Raw genomic sequence first — 20,619 nt, 5'->3', positions numbered from 1 at the left:
TACATGACCCTGGTGAGACCACATTTGGAGTATTGTGCGCAGTTCTGGTCACCTCATTATAGGAAGGATGTGGAAGCATTGGAAAGGGTGCAAAGGAGATTTACCAGGATGCTGCCTAGTTTGCAGGATCGGTCTTGTGAGGAAAGGTTGAGGGAGCTAGGGCTTTTCTCTTTGGAGCGGAGGAGGATGAGAGGCGACTTAATAGAGGTTTATAAGATAATGAGGGGGATAGATAGAGCGGACGTTCAGAAACTATTTCCTCGGGTGGATGTAGCTGTTACAAGACAGCATAACTATAAGATTCAGGGTGGGAGATATAGGAGGGATGTCCGAGGTAGGTTCTTTACTCAGAGTGTGGTTAGGGTGTGGAATGGACTGCCTGCTGTGATAGTGAAGTCGGACACTTTAGGAACTTTCAATCGGTTGTTGGATAGGCACATGGAGCACACCAGAATGACAGGGAGTGGGATAGCTTGATCTTGGTTTCGGACAATGCTCGGCACAACATCGAGGGCCGAAGGGCCTGTTCTGTTCTGTACTGTTCTATGTTCATTGTGATCTGGCTAAAAAATCAAACCCATTGTCTTTAATTCAGACTTACACCACTTCCCCTATCATGGAATCCCTAAATGCAGAATGAGGCCATTCGGTCCATCAAGTCTGCATCAAGCCTCAGAAAGAGCACCCTACCTAGCCTATCCGCTGCCATATCCCCATAAGCCCACCTGACCTGCACATCTTTGGACTGTGGAAGGAAACGGAGCACCCAGAAGAAACCCACGCACACACGGGGAGAAAATGCAAATTCCGCACAATCGTTCCAGATGATCTTGTATTTGCGAATGTTTAGTATCCAATCCTGTTCTTTTTTGAGCTAGTTCTCCATTATTGGCACTAAATGGCCCATGCCTGCTTCCACCTGAAGCTCACTAACTTCACAGACAGGTACATTAAATCTGATTTACACTTTATTGCATTCTTTCTTACGCTGACCTCACAGAACACCTTATTACTTCTTACTCTTGTGCAATATTTTTCTCACAACTCTTTGTGTATCTTTGAGCTTTGGCAAAGGGTCATCTGGACTCAAAACGTTAGCTCTTTTCTCTCCCTTCAGATGCTGCCAGACCTGCTGAGATTTTCCAGCATTTTCTCTTTGGTTTCAGATTCCTTTATCTTTGTGTATCTTTTTTTTTTTCTTTGTTACATTCTGGTCACCCTGCCAAGTTAGTTAAAAATCTCACCAATAATTACTAACAAAACTATCCCAGAAGTACATTGGTCCTGATGCTGTTGAGGTGTAACTCACCCAGACCGTATAGGTCCCACCTCCCTCAGCACTGCTCCCAAAGTCCCTCTTCCAAGTCATCAGCCTCGCTACATTTGTACCATCATTTTTTTTCTAATGTGGTCCTTGTTAATGAAACACCGTTGCGAGCGAGGCTGTAGACAGGGCTCCCATGTGATCATATCTCATTTGTTAACTTGTTTGTGATGTATGTACGAGATAGGGTGGTTACTGCATAACTGTTATCCAATGGGCAGGTATCGTGGGGACTGTTGGCACTATGCATAGAACGTACAGTGCAGAAGGAGACCATTCGGCCCATCGAGTCTGCACCGACCCACTTAAGCCCTCACTTCCACCCTATCCCCGTAACCCAATAACCCCTCCTAACCATTTTGGTCACGAAGGGCAATTTATCATGGCCCATCCACCTAACCTGCACGTCTTTGGACTGTGGGAGGAAACCGGAGCACCCGGAGGAAACCCACGCAGACACGGGGAGAACGTGCAGACTCCGCACAGACAGCGACCCAGCGATGAATTGAACCTGTGACCCTGGCGCTGTGAAGCCACAGTGCTAGTCACTGTGGTACCGTGCTGCCCCATGGTATTTACAGTCTCCCCGTAGCTAATTCCTTCGGTATTCCTGGGGGTGCTGATATACACACCGTCACCTGACATTTCCAAGATCAGGCTGGTGACCTTGAAAGAGATTTCCAGTTAAGGGTTAGAATCTTCTCTTTGATTGGAGAGAGTGATGCCTTGTTTAACTGGGCTGTGTTTTTAGCTATAAAAGGATCAGCTCTGTTGAAATGGATTTGTGATTGGTGTGTCTCCCACTAACACCTGCTGTCCTTATTGTTTTGCAATGAGACTTAGTGGGGAGGTGATTTCAATGCTGTGTCCCTGTGACTTCACCAAGATCTCTATTCATACAAATCCAAACTTTCAATGTGTATCCCACATGTTTCAACATCAAACCTCCTGTTTTAAATATAAAAGCTTCATCTCACTGGGACTATTTACTATTGTGAAACTTTCCTGTAATCCAGACCGTTTCTTCCCCTCCCAACGCTCAGCACAGCCCCAGCCACAGGCAATCACATAGACTGCCACTCCCTCAACAGGCAATCACAGACTGCCACTCCCTCAACAGGCAATCACATAGACTGCCACTCCCTCAATAGGCAATCACATAGACTGCCACTCCCTCAATAGGCAATCACATTGACTGCCACTCCCTCAATAGGCAATCACATAGACTGCCACTCCCTCAACAGGCAATCACAGACTGCCACTCCCTCAACAGGCAATCACAGACTGCCACTCCCTCAATAGGCAATCACATAGACTGCCACTCCCTCAATAGGCAATCACAGACTGCCACTCCCTCAATAGGCAATCACAGACTGCCACTCCCTCAACAGGCAATCACAGACTGCCACTCCCTCAATAGGCAATCGCAGTCCCCACCCCCCACTAAAGGCAATCACAGAATCCCTCCCTCCGCCCCCCCCCACAGGCAATGACAGCCCCCCACCCAAACACAGAACCTCCCGCACAGGCAATCATAGTCCCTCCCTAACCCTCCCACCCCCCCCCCACAGACAATAACAGACCACCCATACATCCTCGCCCCCACAATCACAGACCACCCCCACATCACCTCAAAGACAATCACAGACCACCCCAACAATCACAGACCACCCCCATATCCCCCCACAATCACAGACCACCCCCACATCCCCACTCAGACACAGACCACCCCCACATTCCCCCACAATCACAGACCACCCCCACATTCCCACTCAGACACAGACCAACCCCACAATCACAGACCACCCCCACATTCCCGCTCAGACACAGACCACCCCCACATTCCCCCACAATCACAGACCACCCCCACATTCCCCCACAATCACAGACCACCCCCACATTTCCCCACAATCACAGACCACCCCCACAATCACAGACCACCCCCACATTCCCCCTCTTACACAGACCACCCCCACATCCCTGCTCAGACACAGACCACCCCCACAATCACAGACCACCCCCACATCACCCCACAATCACAGAACACCCCCACATCACACCACATTCACAGACCACCCCCACATCCCTGCTCAGACACAGACCACCCCCACATCCCCCCCACAATCACAGACCACCCCCACATCCCCGCTCAGACACAGACCACCCCCACCTCCCCACTCAGACACAGACCACCCCCACATCCCCGCTCAGACACAGACCACCCCCACATCCCCCCACAATCACAGACCACCACCACATCCCCGCTCAGACACAGACCACCCCCACATCCCTGCTCAGACACAGACCACCCCCACATCCCTGCTCAGACACAGACCACCCCCACATCCCCGCTCAGACACAGACCACCCCCACATCCCTGCTCAGACACAGACCACCCCCACATCCCCGCTCAGACACAGACCACCCCCACATCCCTGCTCAGACACAGACCACCCCCACATCCCCGCTCAGACACAGACCACCCCCACATCCCTGCTCAGACACAGACCACCCCCACATCCCCGCTCAGACACAGACCACCCCCACATTCCCCCACAATCACACACGCATGTCCCATGAACGAATAAAAAAAACTGCCAGCCTTCCGCCACTGTCAATCACAGACCCCGCCCACACCGACAATCACAAACCCCACCCACTCTGGCAACCAGAGACCCCGCCCCCACTGGCAATCACAGACCCAACCCACACTGGCAACCACAGACCCTGCCCCCACTGGAAATCACAGACCCTGCTCCCACTGGCAACCACAGACCCCGCCCAAACCAGCAATCACAGACCCCCTCACACCTCACTGGCAATCACAGAAACTGCCACCACTGCCAATCACAGACCCTGCCCCCACTGGCAACCACAGACCCCGCCGAAACCAGCAATCACAGACCCCCTCACACCTCACTGGCAATCACAGAAACTGCCACCACTGGCAATCACAGACCCTACCCCCACTGGCAACCACAGACCCCGCCGAAACCAGCAATCACAGACCCCCTCACACCTCACTGGAAATCACAGAAACTGCCACCACTGGCAATCACAGACTCTACCCCCACTGGCAATCACAGACCCCCGCCCCCACTGGCAATCACAGACCCCGTCCCCACTGGCAATCACAGACCCCGCCCCCAATGGCAATCACAGACCCCACCCACACTGGCAATCACAGACCCCGCCCACACCGGCAATCACAGACCCCGCCCCCACTGGCAATCACAGACCCCGCCCACACCGGCAATCACAGACCCCGCCCCCACTGGCAATCACAGACCCCGCCCACACCGGCAATCACAGACCCCGCCCCCACTGGCAATCACAGACCCTCTGACTTTCTGGCCATTCAGATAACACCGGCCTTCTTGTTTTTGCTACCAAAGTGGATAACCTCACATTCTCTAAATTATACTGCATTTGCCATTCATTTGCCCACTCACTCAACTTGCCGAAATCACACGGATCTCTGCATCCCCCTCACGCTCACCCTCCACCCAATTTGGTGTCATCTGCAAATTTGGAGATGTGACATTTTGTCCCCTCATCTAAATCATTAATATATATTGTGAATAGCTGGGTCCCAGCACCGATCCCTGCGGTACCCCACTAGTCACTGCCTGCCAATTTGAAAAAGACCTGTTAATTCCTACCCTTTTGTTTCCTCTCTGCCAACCAGTTTTCTCTCCATATCAATACACTTGCCCCAATCCCATGTGCTTTAGTTTTACATGCTTATGTTTTATGCCGGAGTTTGTTAAAAGCCAACTGAAAGTCCAAATATACCACGTCCACTGGCTCCCCCTCATCAGCTCTATTTGTCAAGCATGATTTCCCTTTCGTAAATCCATGCTGACTCTGTCCGATCCTGCCACTGTTTTCTAAGTGCTCTGCTATAAAATCATTGATAATGGATTCTGAAATTTTCTCCACCACCGACGTCAGGCTTATTGGTCTATAATTCCCTGTTTTCCCTCTACCTCCCTTTTTTAAAAAGTGGAGTTACATTAGCCACCCTCCAATCTGCAGGAACTGTTCCGCATTCTCTGGAATCCTGGACGATGACCACCAATGCATCCACTATTTCCAGAGCCACCTCCTACAGTACCCTGGGATGTAGATTCTCAGGCCCTCGGGATTTATCAGCCTTCAATCTCATCAATTTCCCCAACACCATTTCTCTATTGATAACCTTCAATTCCTCCCTCTCACTAAACCCTGCATTCACCAACATTTATGGTATCTTATTTGCGTCCTCATTTGTGAACCAAAGTATATGTTTAGTTGCTCAGCCATTTCTTTGTCCCCTATAATACATTCTCCTGTTTCTGACTGTAAGGGACCTACATTTGTCTTCACCAATCTTTTTTTCTTCACGTGGAAACTTTCACAGTCAGTTTTTATGTCCCCTGCAAGCTTACTTTCGTACTCTATTTTCCCTTTCTTAATCAATCCCTTGGTCCTTCTTTGCTGAATTCTGAACAGCTCCCAATCCTCAGACCTGTTGTTTTTCTTGGCCAATTTGAATGCTACTTACTTGGATCGAATACTATCCCTAATTTCGCTTGTAAGCCATTGTTTGGCCACTTTTCCCATTTTACTTTTGTGAAAGACAGGAATGAACAGTTGCTGCAGTTCCTCCATGCACTCCTTGAATGTTTGCCATTGCCTATCCACTGCCATCCCTTTAAGTAACGTTCCCCAATCGATCATAGCCAACTCACATCTCATTTTATCGTAGTTTTCTTTATTAGGATTCATGGCCCTAGTCTCAGAATCAACTACTTCACTCTACATCTTGATGAAAAATTCAACCATATTATGGTCGCTCATCCCCAAGGGGTCTCTCACAACTAGATTGTCAATGATTCCATTCTCATTACCCAGTACCCAGTCTAGTTCTCTCCTTGGCTCCTCACCATATTGATCCGGAAAATCATCCTGCAGACACTCCTGGAACTCCTCCTCTTTGGAATTGTGGCATGCGTCTCTAATTTTCCTGTTTAATACCATTCCTAACAATATCACGCAGTTTGGGTATGTATATATGATGCCCACTAATGATTTTTGCCCCTTGCAGTTTCTCAGCTCTCCCCATTCAGATTCCACATTGTCAGAGCTAATATCCTCCCTCACTATTGCATTAATTTCTTCCTTGACCAGAAATGCAACCCCACCGCCTTTTACTTTTTGTCTATCTTTCCAAAATACTGAATACCCCTGGATATTCAGTTCCCATCCCTGGTCAGCCTGCAGCCATGTCTCCGTAATCCTGACTATATCATACCCGTTCACGTCTATCTGTGTGATTATTTCATCCACTTTATTGTGAATGCTGTGTGTGTGAAGGCACAAAGCCTTTAACCTTGTCTTTTTAACATTACTAGTCCCGCTCCCAATATTGTTCACTGTGGTTCTGTTTGAATCTGGCCCTTGGTTTATCTGCCTATCACTTTTCTTATTTCCTTTTCTGTCTTTTGTTTTTGTCCTTGTTTCCTCCTCCTCTGGCTCCTTGCCATCTCCCTGCCAAATTAGTTTAAACCCTCCCAAACCACTCTAGCAAATACTCACCCTTGGATACCAGTTCCAGTCCTGCCCAGGTATAACCCATCCAGTTTGGGTCTCACCTCCCCCAGAATCGGTCTCAATGCCCCAGGAATCTGAAACCCTCCCCCTGACACCATCTCTTCAGCCACGTATTTATCCGATGTATCCTGCTATTTCTACACTGATGAGCACATCCTTAGATCACAACCTTAGAGGTCTGACTTTTCAACTTTTTTCCTAACTCCCTAAATTCTGCTTTTAGGACCTCATCCCTTTTTTTACCTATATCATTGGTACTGAAGTGCACCACGACCACTGACTGTTCATTCTCCCTCTCCAGAATGTCCTGCAACCACCGCAAGACATCCTTGACCCTAGCACCAGGGAGGCAACATACCATCCTGGAGACTTGTTTACCGCCAGGGAAACGCCTGTCTATTTCCCTTACAATTGAATCCCCATAACTATTGCATTCACACTTTTTACTCCTCCCCTCTGCAGCAGAACTAACTGTGGTGCAATGATTTTGGCTGACGCTGCTTTCCCCGGAGAGGATTTCTCGTCAACAGTATCCAAAGCGGTATATCTGCTTTGCAGGGGAATGGCCACAGGAGATTCCTGCACTGCTCTCTTGTTCTGCCTGGTGATCACCCGGAATTCCCTTCCTACCTGCGGAATCTGAGCCTGCGGTGTAACCACCTCCCTGTACATGCTATCCACGACATCTTCGCAATCTGGACCTTCGCGGATGCTCCACAGTGTTCCCAGCCGCTGCTCCAGCTCTGGTCCAGGAGTTGTAGCTGGAGACACTGCTGTGCACATGCTGGTCCCGAGGTACTGGAAATATTCCTGGCCTCCCACATGGAGCAAGAGGAGTAAACTAAGGCTTTGAAATCTCCTGCCATGACGTAACCCTTTAAATTAACCCTTTAGAAGATGCTTAATATCAGATTATGTACAATTCTCTCGGGCCCTTCTTTCCTTGTCCTCGTAACTACCAATTATAGCCCTTGCAGATTATGAACTATAAAATGGATTAAAAAAACATTAAAAAGTGACAGAAGTAGGGAAGACTTACCAACCTCACCCACTACTTACCAATCAGCTCTCTCTCTTGTCGCCTCTTCTCCCAGTTGAACCTAACTCCCTGTTTACACCCAACTCTGAAAGCACTCCCACTCAGCCAACCAGCACTCAGTACAATCACAAGCAACCCCCCCCAACCACTCCTAACAGGTAATCACATCCCCAAGGCAATCACAGACCCCCCCCCCCACATACAATAACAGACCCCATCCTCCCGCTACAGGCAATCACAGATCGCAATTACTGACCCCATCACCCCCCCCCCCCCCACCCCAACCCACACACACAGGCAATCACATAAACCCCCTCCCCTCCCTACAGGCAATATCAGACCCCCCCCCACTCCCCGACAGGCAATCTCAGACCCACCCAGCACTCCCCCACAGGCAATTTCTGACCCCACCCCCACATTCTCCCACAGACAATCACAGACGCCCCCCACAGACAGTCACAGACCCCCACCCAATCAGGCAATCACAGACTCACCCCCCAACAGGCAATCACAGCCCCCCCCCAAACAGGCAATCACAGCCCTCCCCAAAACAGGGAATCACAGCCCCCCCCAAACAGGCAATCACAGACCCCCCCCAAACAGGCAATCACAGACCCCCCCCCAAACAGGCAATCACAGACCCCCCCCCCCCAAACAGGCAATCACAGACCCCCCCCCCCAAACAGGCAATCACAGACCCCCCCACAAACAGGCAATCACAGACCCACCCCCAAACAGGCAATCACAGACCCCCCCCCCAAACAGGCAATCACAGACCCCCCCCCAAAACAGGCAATCACAGACCCATCCCCCAAACAGGCAATCACAGACCCCCCCCCAAACAGGCAATCACAGACCCCCCAAAACAGGCAATCACAGACCCCCCCCAAACAGGCAATCACAGACCCCCCCCAAACAGGCAATCACAGACCCCCCCCCAAACAGGCAATCACAGACTCACCCCCCAAACAGGCAATCACAGACTCACCCCCCAAACAGGCAATCACAGACTCACCCCCCAACAGGCAATCACAGACTCACCCCCCAAACAGGCAATCACAGACTCACCCCCCAAACAGGCAATCACAGACTCACCCCCCAAACAGGCAATCACAGACTCACCCCCCAAACAGGCAATCACAGACTCACCCCCCAAACAGGCAATCACAGACTCACCCCCAAACAGGCAATCACAGACCCCCCCAAACAGGCAATCACAGACCCCCCCACAAACAGGCAATCAGAGACCCACCCCCAAAGAGGCAATCACAGACTCACCTCAAACAGGCAATCACCCCCCCCCCCAAACAGTCAATCACAGACCCCCGCCCAAACAGGCAATCATAGCCCCCCCCCCAAACAGGCAATCACCCCCCCCAAACAGGCAATCACCCTCCCCCAAACAGGCAATCACCCCCCCCCAAACAGGTAATCAACCCCCCCCCCCAAACAGGCAATCACAGCCCCCCCAAACAGGCAATCACACCCCCCCCAAACAGGCAATCACAGACTCAGCCCAAACATGCAATCACCCCCCCCCAAACAGGCAATCACACCACCCCCCCCCACAAACAGGCAATCATCCCCGCCCCCCCAAACAGGCAATCACAGACTCAGCCCAAACATGCAATCACCCCCCCCCCAATCAGGCAATCACAGAATCCCCCCAAACAGGCAATCACAGAACCCCCCCCAAACAGGCAATCACAGAAAGCCCCCCAAACATGCAATCACAGCCCCCCCTCAAACAGGCAATCACAGACCCCCTCAAACAGGCAATCACAGCCCCCCCTCAAACATCCAATCACAGACTCACCCCAAACAGGCAATCACCCCCCCAAACAGGCAATCACAGACTCACCCCCCAAACAGGCAATCACAGACCCTCCCCCCAAACAGGCAGTCACAGACTCGCCCCAAACAGGTAATCACCCATCCCCCCCAAACAGGCAATCACAGACACCCCCCAAACAGGCAATCACAGACTCACCCCCCCAAACAGGCAATCACAGACTCACCCCCCCAAACAGGCAATCACAGACCCTCCCCCCAAACAGGCAGTCACAGACTCGCCCCAAACAGGTAATCACCCATCCCCCCCAAACAGGCAATCACAGACACCCCCAAACAGGCAATCACAGACTCACCCCCCCAAACAGGCAATCACAGACTCACCCCCCCCCAAAAAGAAAACAGGCAATCACAGACTCACCCCCCAAAAAAACAGGCAATCACAGACTGATTGCCTGTTTTGGGACAAGCAATCACCCCCCCCCCAAACAGTCAATCAACCCCCCCCAAAACAGTCAATCACAGACTCACCCCAAACAGGCAATCACCACCCCCCCAAACAGTCAATCACAGACTCACCCCAAACAGGCAATCACCCCCCCCAAAACAGGCAATCACCCCCCCAAACAGGCAATCACAGACTCAGCCCAAATATACAATCACCCCCCCCCCAAACAGGCAATCACAGACCCCCACCCAATCAGGCAATCACAGACTCACCCCCCAACAGGCAATCACAGCCCCCCCCAAACAGGCAATCACAGCCCTCCCCAAAACAGGGAATCACAGCCCCCCCCCCAAACAGGCAATCACAGACCCCCCCCAAACAGGCAATCACAGACCCCCCCCAAACAGGCAATCACAGACCCCCCCCCCCAAACAGGCAATCACAGACCCCCCCCCAAACAGGCAATCACAGACCTCCCCCAAACAGGCAATCACAGACCCCCCCACAAACAGGCAATCACAGACCCACCCCCAAACAGGCAATCACAGACCCCCCCCCCCAAACAGGCAATCACAGACCCCCCCTCAAACAGGCAATCACAGACCCATCCCCCAAACAGGCAATCACAGACCCCCCCCCAAACAGGCAATCACAGACCCCCCCCCCAAACAGGCAATCACAGACCCCCCAAAACAGGCAATCACAGACCCCCCCAAACAGGCAATCACAGACCCCCCCCCCAAACAGGCAATCACAGACTCACCCCCCAAACAGGCAATCACAGACTCACCCCCCAACAGGCAATCACAGACTCACCCCCCAAACAGGCAATCACAGACTCACCCCCCAAACAGGCAATCACAGACTCACCCCCCAAACAGGCAATCACAGACTCACCCCCCAAACAGGCAATCACAGACTCACCCCCAAACAGGCAATCACAGACCCCCCCAAACAGGCAATCACCCCCCCCCTCAAACAGTCAATCACAGACCCCCGCCCAAACAGGCAATCATACCCCCCCCCCAAACAGGCAATCACCCCCCCCAAACAGGCAATCACCCTCCCCCCAACAGGCAATCACCCCCCCCCCCAAACAGGCAATCAACCCCCCCCCCAAACAGGCAATCACACCCCCCCAAACAGGCAATCACAGACTCAGCCCAAACATGCAATCACCCCCCCCCAAACAGGCAATCACACCACCCCCCCCCCCCCCCACAAACAGGCAATCATCCCCGCCCCCCCAAACAGGCAATCACAGACTCAGCCCAAACATGCAATCACCCCCCCCCCAATCAGGCAATCACAGAATCCCCCCAAACAGGCAATCACAGAACCCCCCCCAAACAGGCAATCACAGAAAGCCCCCCAAACATGCAATCACAGCCCCCCCTCAAACAGGCAATCACAGACCCCCTCAAACAGGCAATCACAGCCCCCCCTCAAACATCCAATCACAGACTCACCCCAAACAGGCAATCACCCCCCCAAACAGGCAATCACAGACTCACCCCCCAAACAGGCAATCACAGACCCTCCCCCCAAACAGGCAGTCACAGACTCGCCCCAAACAGGTAATCACCCATCCCCCCCAAACAGGCAATCACAGACACCCCCCAAACAGGCAATCACAGACTCACCCCCCCAAACAGGCAATCACAGACACACACCCCCAAACAGGCAATCACAGACCCTCCCCCCAAACAGGCAGTCACAGACTCGCCCCAAACAGGTAATCACCCATCCCCCCCAAACAGGCAATCACAGACACCCCCAAACAGGCAATCACAGACTCACCCCCCCAAACAGGCAATCACAGACTCGCCCCCCCCCCAATAAAAACAGGCAATCACAGACTCACCCCCCAAAAAAACAGGCAATCACAGACTGATTGCCTGTTTTGGGACAAGCAATCAGCCCCCCCCAAACAGTCAATCACCCCCCCCCCAAACAGTCAATCACAGACTCACCCCAAACAGGCAATCACCACCCCCCCAAACAGTCAATCACAGACTCACCCCAAACAGGCAATCACCCCCCCAAACAGGCAATCACAGACTCAGCCCAAATATACAATCACCCCCCCCCAAACAGGCAATCACAGCCCCCCCCCCCCCACAGGCAATCACAGAACCCCCCCCTCAAACAGGCAATCACAGACTCACCCCAAACAGGCAATCACAGCCCCCCCCCCAAACAGGCAATCACAGAACCCCCCCCCAAACAGGCAATCACAGACTCACCCCCCAAACAGGCAATCACAGACTCATCCTCAACAGGCAATCACAGACTCACCCCCCAAACAGGCAATCACAGACTCACCCCCCAAACAGGCAATCACAGACTCACCCCCCAAACAGGCAATCACAGACTCACCCCCCAAACAGGCAATCACAGACTCACCCCCAAACAGGCAATCACAGACCCCCCCAAACAGGCAATCACAGACCCCCCCAAACAGTCAATCACAGACCCCCGCCCAAACAGGCAATCATAGCCCCCCCCCCAAACAGGCAATCACCCCCCCCAAACAGGCAATCACCCTCCCCCCAAACAGGCAATCACCCCCCCCCCCAAACAGGCAATCAACCCCCCCCCCCAAACAGGCAATCACACCCCCCCAAACAGGCAATCACACCCCCCCCAAACAGGCAATCACAGACTCAGCCCAAACATGCAATCACCCCCCCCCCCAAACAGGCAATCACACCACCCCCCCCCCCACAAACAGGCAATCATCCCCGCCCCCCCAAACAGGCAATCACAGACTCAGCCCAAACATGCAATCACCCCCCCCCAATCAGGCAATCACAGAATCCCCCCAAACAGGCAATCACAGAACCCCCCCCAAACAGGCAATCACAGAAAGCCCCCCAAACATGCAATCACAGCCCCCCCTCAAACAGGCAATCACAGACCCCCTCAAACAGGCAATCACAGCCCCCCCTCAAACATCCAATCACAGACTCACCCCAAACAGGCAATCACCCCCCCAAACAGGCAATCACAGACTCACCCCCCAAACAGGCAATCACAGACCCTCCCCCCAAACAGGCAGTCACAGACTCGCCCCAAACAGGTAATCACCCATCCCCCCCAAACAGGCAATCACAGACACCCCCCAAACAGGCAATCACAGACTCACCCCCCCAAACAGGCAATCACAGACTCACCCCCCCAAACAGGCAATCACAGACCCTCCCCCCAAACAGGCAGTCACAGACTCGCCCCAAACAGGTAATCACCCATCCCCCCCAAACAGGCAATCACAGACACCCCCAAACAGGCAATCACAGACTCACCCCCCCAAACAGGCAATCACAGACTCACCCCCCCCCCAATAAAAACAGGCAATCACAGACTCACCCCCCAAAAAAACAGGCAATCACAGACTGATTGCCTGTTTTGGGACAAGCAATCACCCCCCCCCCAAACAGTCAATCACCCCCCCCCCCAAACAGTCAATCACAGACTCACCCCAAACAGGCAATCACCACCCCCCCAAACAGTCAATCACAGACTCACCCCAAACAGGCAATCACCCCCCCCAAAACAGGCAATCACCCCCCCAAACAGGCAATCACAGACTCAGCCCAAATATACAATCACCCCCCCCCCAAACAGGCAATCACAGCCCCCCCCCCCACAGGCAATCACAGAACCCCCCCCCCTCAAACAGGCAATCACAGACTCACCCCAAACAGGCAATCACAGCCCCCCCCCCAAACAGGCAATCACAGAACCCCCCCCTCAAACAGGCAATCACAGACTCACCCCAAACAGGCAATCACCCCCCCCAAACAGGCAATCACAGAACCCCCCCCCTCAAACAGGCAATTACAGACTAACCCCAAACAGGCAATCACCCCCCCCCGCCAAACAGGCAATCACAGAACCCCCCCCCCTCAAACAGGCAATCAGAGACTCACCCCAAACAGGCAATCACAGCCCCCCCCCAAACAGGCAATCACAGAACCCCCCCCCCTCAAACAGGCAATCACAGACTCACCCCTCAAACAGGCAATCACAGACCCTCCCCCCAAACAGGCAGTCACAGACTCGCCCCAAACAGGTAATCACCCATCCCCCCCAAACAGGCAATCACAGACACCCTCCCAAACAGGCAATCACAGACTCACCCCCCCAAATAGGCAATCACAGACTCACCCCCCCAAACAGGCAATCACAGACCCTCCCCCCAAACAGGCAGTCACAGACTCGCCCCAAACAGGTAATCACCCATCCCCCCCAAACAGGCAATCACAGACACCCCCAAACAGGCAATCACAGACTCACCCCCCCAAACAGGCAATCACAGACTCACCCCCCCCCAAAAAAAACAGGCAATCACAGACTCACCCCCCAAAAAAACAGGCAATCACAGACTGATTGCCTGTTTTGGGACAAGCAATCACCCCCCCCCCCCAAACAGTCAATCACCCCCCCCCAAACAGTCAATCACAGACTCACCCCAAACAGGCAATCACCACCCCCCCAAACAGTCAATCACAGACTCACCCCAAACAGGCAATCACCCCCCCCAAAACAGGCAATCACCCCCCCAAACAGGCAATCACAGACTCAGCCCAAATATACAATCACCCTCCCCCCCCAAACAGGCAATCACAGACCCCCACCCAATCAGGCAATCACAGACTCACCCCCTAACAGGCAATCACAGCCCCCCCCCAAACAGGCAATCACAGCCCTCCCCAAAACAGGGAATCACAGCCCCCCCCAAACAGGCAATCACAGACCCCCCCCCAAACAGGCAATCACAGACCCCCCCCCAAACAGGCAATCACAGACCCCCCCCAAACAGGCAATCACAGACCCCCCCACAAACAGGCAATCACAGACCCACCCCCAAACAGGCAATCACAGACCCCCCCCCCAAACAGGCAATCACAGACCCCCCCCCAAACAGGCAATCACAGACCCATCCCCCAAACAGGCAATCACAGACCCCCCAAAACAGGCAATCACAGACCCCCCCCAAACAGGCAATCACAGACCCCCCCCAAACAGGCAATCACAGACTCACCCCCCAAACAGGCAATCACAGACTCACCCCCCAAACAGGCAATCACAGACTCACCCCCCAAACAGGCAATCACAGACTCACCCCCCAACAGGCAATCACAGACTCACCCCCCAAACAGGCAATCACAGACTCACCCCCCAAACAGGCAATCACAGACTCACCCCCCAAACAGGCAATCACAGACTCACCCCCCAAACAGGCAATCACAGACTCACCCCCAAACAGGCAATCACAGACCCCCTCAAACAGGCAATCACAGACCCCCCCACAAACAGGCAATCAGAGACCCACCCCCAAAGAGGCAATCACAGACTCACCTCAAACAGGCAATCACCCCCCCCCCAAACAGTCAATCACAGACCCCCGCCCAAACAGGCAATCATAGCCCCCCCCCCATACAGGCAATCACCCCCCCCAAACAGGCAATCACCCTCCCCCCAAACAGGCAATCACCCCCCCCCCAAACAGGCAATCAACCCCCCCCCCCAAACAGGCAATCACCCCCCCCCAAACAGGCAATCACACCCCCCCCAAACAGGCAATCACAGACTCAGCCCAAACATGCAATCACCCCCCCCCCAAACAGGCAATCACACCACACCCCCCCCACAAACAGGCAATCATCCCCGCCCCCCCAAACAGGCAATCACAGACTCAGCCCAAACATGCAATCACCCCCCCCCAATCAGGCAATCACAGAATCCCCCCAAACAGGCAATCACAGAACCCCCCCAAACAGGCAATCACAGAAAGCCCCCCAAACATGCAATCACAGCCCCCCCTCAAACAGGCAATCACAGACCCCCTCAAACAGGCAATCACAGCCCCCCCTCAAACATCCAATCACAGACTCACCCCAAACAGGCAATCACCCCCCCAAACAGGCAATCACAGACTCACCCCCCAAACAGGCAATCACAGACCCTCCCCCCAAACAGGCAGTCACAGACTCGCCCCAAACAGGTAATCACCCATCCCCCCCAAACAGGCAATCACAGACACCCCCCAAACAGGCAATCACAGACTCACCCCCCCAAACAGGCAATCACAGACTCACCCCCCCAAACAGGCAATCACAGACCCTCCCCCCAAACAGGCAGTCACAGACTCGCCCCAAACAGGTAATCACCCATCCCCCCCAAACAGGCAATCACAGACACCCCCAAACAGGCAATCACAGACTCACCCCCCCAAACAGGCAATCACAGACTCACCCCCCCAAAAAAAAAACAGGCAATCACAGACTCACCCCCCAAAAAAACAGGCAATCACAGACTGATTGCCTGTTTTGGGACAAGCAATCACCCCCCCCCCCCCAAACAGTCAATCACCCCCCCCAAACAGTCAATCACAGACTCACCCCAAACAGGCAATCACCACCCCCCTAAACAGTCAATCACAGACTCACCCCAAACAGGCAATCACCCCCCCCAAAACAGGCAATCACCCCCCCAAACAGCAATCACAGACTCAGCCCAAATATACAATCACCCCCCCCCAAACAGGCAATCACACCCCCCCCCCCAAACAGGCAATCACAGACCCCCCCCTCAAACAGGCAATCACAGACTCACCCCAAACAGGCAATCACAGCCCCACCCCCAAACAGGCAATCACAGAACCCCCCCCCTCAAACAGGCAATCACAGACTCACCCCAAACAGGCAATCACAGCCCCCCCCCCCCCACAGGCAATCACAGAACCCCCCCCCCTCAAACAGGCAATCACAGACTCACCCCAAACAGGCAATCACAGCCCCCCCCCAAACAGGCAATCACAGAACCCCCCCCCTCAAACAGGCAATCACAGACTCCCCCCCCCTCAAACAGGCAATCACAGACTCACCCCAAACAGGCAATCACCCCCCCCCAAACAGGCAATCACAGAACCCCCCCCCCTCAAACAGGCAATCACAGACTCACCCCAAACAGGCAATCACCCCCCCCCGCCAAACAGGCAATCACAGAACCCCCCCCTCAAACAGGCAATCAGAGACTCACCCCAAACAGGCAATCACCCCCCCAAACAGGCAATCACAGACTCACCCCCCAAACAGGCAATCACAGACCCTCCCCCCAAACAGGCAGTCACAGACTCGCCCCAAACAGGTAATCACCCATCCCCCCCAAACAGGCAATCACAGACACCCCCCAAACAGGCAATCACAGACTCACCCCCCCAAACAGGCAATCACAGACTCACCCCCCCAAACAGGCAATCACAGACCCTCCCCCCAAACAGGCAGTCACAGACTCGCCCCAAACAGGTAATCACCCATCCCCCCCAAACAGGCAATCACAGACACCCCCAAACAGGCAATCACAGACTCACCCCCCCAAACAGGCAATCACAGACTCACCCCCCCCAAAAAAAAACAGGCAATCACAGACTCACCCCCAAAAAAAACAGGCAATCACAGACTGATTGCCTGTTTTGGGACAAGCAATCACCCCCCCCCCCAAACAGTCAATCACCCCCCCCCCAAACAGTCAATCACAGACTCACCCCAAACAGGCAATCACCACCCCCCCAAACAGTCAATCACAGACTCACCCCAAACAGGCAATCACCCCCCCCAAAACAGGCAATCACCCCCCCAAACAGCAATCACAGACTCAGCCCAAATATACAATCACCCCCCCCCCCAAACAGGCAATCACAGCCCCCCCCCAAACAGGCAATCACAGACCCCCCCCTCAAACAGGCAATCACAGACTCACCCCAAACAGGCAATCACAGCCCCACCCCCAAACAGGCAATCACAGAACCCCCCCCCTCAAACAGGCAATCACAGACTCACCCCAAACAGGCAATCACAGCCCCCCCCCCACAGGCAATCACAGAACCCCCCCCCCTCAAACAGGCAATCACAGACTCACCCCAAACAGGCAATCACAGCCCCCCCCCAAACAGGCAATCACAGAACCCCCCCCCCCTCAAACAGGCAATCACAGACTCCCCCCCCCTCAAACAGGCAATCACAGACTCACCCCAAACAGGCAATCACCCCCCCCAAACAGGCAATCACAGAACCCCCCCCCCTCAAACAGGCAATCACAGACTCACCCCAAACAGGCAATCACCCCCCCCCCCGCCAAACAGGCAATCACAGAACCCCCCCCCTCAAACAGGCAATCAGAGACTCACCCCAAACAGGCAATCACAGCCCCCCCCCCCCAAACAGGCAATCACAGAACCCCCCCCCCTCAAACAGGCAATCACAGACTCACCCCAAACAGGCAATCACCCCCCCCCCAAACAGGCAATCACAGAACCCCCCCCTCAAACAGGCAATCACCCCCCCCCCGCCAAACAGGCAATCACAGAACCCCCCCCCTCAAACAGGCAATCAGAGACTCACCCCAAACAGGCAATCACAGCCCCCCCCCCCAAACAGGCAATCACAGAACCCCCCCCTCAAACAGGCAATCACAGACTCACCCCAAACAGGCAATCACAGCCCCCCCCCCCCCACAGGCAATCACAGAACCCCCCCCCCTCAAACAGGCAATCACAGACTCACCCCAAACAGGCAATCACAGCCCCCCCCCCAAACAGGCAATCACAGAACCCCCCCCCTCAAACAGGCAATCACAGACCCCCCCCCTCAAACAGGCAATCACAGACTCACCCCAAACAGGCAATCACCCCCCCCCCCAAACAGGCAATCACAGAACCCCCCCCCCTCAAACAGGCAATCACAGACTCACCCCAAACAGGCAATCACCCCCCCCCCCGCCAAACAGGCAATCACAGAACCCCCCCCCTCAAACAGGCAATCAGAGACTCACCCCAAACAGGCAATCACCCCCCCAAACAGGCAATCACAGACTCACCCCCCAAACAGGCAATCACAGACCCTCCCCCCAAACAGGCAGTCACAGACTCGCCCCAAACAGGTAATCACCCATCCCCCCCAAACAGGCAATCACAGACACCCCCCAAACAGGCAATCACAGACTCACCCCCCCAAACAGGCAATCACAGACTCACCCCCCCAAACAGGCAATCACAGACCCTCCCCCCAAACAGGCAGTCACAGACTCGCCCCAAACAGGTAATCACCCATCCCCCCCAAACAGGCAATCACAGACACCCCCAAACAGGCAATCACAGACTCACCCCCCCAAACAGGCAATCACAGACTCACCCCCCCAAAAAAAAACAGGCAATCACAGACTCACCCCCCAAAAAAACAGGCAATCACAGACTGATTGCCTGTTTTGGGACAAGCAATCACCCCCCCCCCCCCCCAAACAGTCAATCACCCCCCCCCAAACAGTCAATCACAGACTCACCCCAAACAGGCAATCACCACCCCCCCAAACAGTCAATCACAGACTCACCCCAAACAGGCAATCACCCCCCCCAAAACAGGCAATCACCCCCCCAAACAGCAATCACAGACTCAGCCCAAATATACAATCACCCCCCCCCAAACAGGCAATCACAGCCCCCCCCCCAAACAGGCAATCACAGACCCCCCCCTCAAACAGGCAATCACAGACTCACCCCAAACAGGCAATCACAGCCCCACCCCCAAACAGGCAATCACAGAACCCCCCCCCTCAAACAGGCAATCACAGACTCACCCCAAACAGGCAATCACAGCCCCCCCCCACAGGCAATCACAGAACCCCCCCCCCTCAAACAGGCAATCACAGACTCACCCCAAACAGGCAATCACAGCCCCCCCCCCAAACAGGCAATCACAGAACCCCCCCCCTCAAACAGGCAATCACAGACTCCCCCCCCCCTCAAACAGGCAATCACAGACTCACCCCAAACAGGCAATCACCCCCCCCCAAACAGGCAATCACAGAACCCCCCCCCCTCAAACAGGCAATCACAGACTCACCCCAAACAGGCAATCACCCCCCCCCCCGCCAAACAGGCAATCACAGAACCCCCCCCCTCAAACAGGCAATCAGAGACTCACCCCAAACAGGCAATCACAGCCCCCCCCCCCCAAACAGGCAATCACAGAACCCCCCCCCCTCAAACAGGCAATCACAGACTCACCCCAAACAGGCAATCACCCCCCCCCCAAACAGGCAATCACAGAACCCCCCCCTCAAACAGGCAATCACCCCCCCCCCAAACAGGCAATCACAGAACCCCCCCCCTCAAACAGGCAATCACAGACTCACCCCAAACAGGCAATCACCCCCCCCCCAAACAGGCAATCACCCACCCCCCCAAACAGGCAATCACCCACCCCCCCCAAACAGGCAATCACCCCCCCCCCAAACAGGCAATCACAGAACCCCCCCCCCCTCAAACAGGCAATCACAGACTCACCCCAAACAGGCAATCACCCCCCCCAAACAGGCAATCACAGAACCCCCCCCCCCTCAAACAGGCAATCACAGACT

At 54.2% G+C, this 20,619-nt stretch overlaps 1 protein-coding gene across 5 annotated transcripts in view; it reads right to left on the bottom strand.

Annotated features, from left to right (window-relative positions):
- Window positions 1–20,619, bottom strand: part of LOC140396089 (ras-related protein Rab-19-like) — a 180,869-nt gene that overhangs the window by 157,807 nt on the left and 2,443 nt on the right. Inside the window, exon 1 of one of the 5 annotated variants that reach the window (XM_072484194.1) lies at window positions 7,979–8,080. The exons of the other annotated variants lie outside the window; for them this stretch is intronic. The gene's annotated coding sequence lies outside the window, so the exon portion shown is untranslated. Of the gene's footprint in view, window positions 1–7,978; window positions 8,081–20,619 lie in introns of those variants that run through there. 5 annotated transcript variants of the gene reach the window in all.

The sequence above is a fragment of the Scyliorhinus torazame genome, chromosome 19 (genome assembly GCF_047496885.1).
Source record: "Scyliorhinus torazame isolate Kashiwa2021f chromosome 19, sScyTor2.1, whole genome shotgun sequence".
Classification (NCBI taxonomy): domain Eukaryota; kingdom Metazoa; phylum Chordata; class Chondrichthyes; order Carcharhiniformes; family Scyliorhinidae; genus Scyliorhinus; species Scyliorhinus torazame.
Note: the sequence above shows the minus strand (reverse complement) of the source record. Positions and strands in the feature narration are given on the sequence as shown.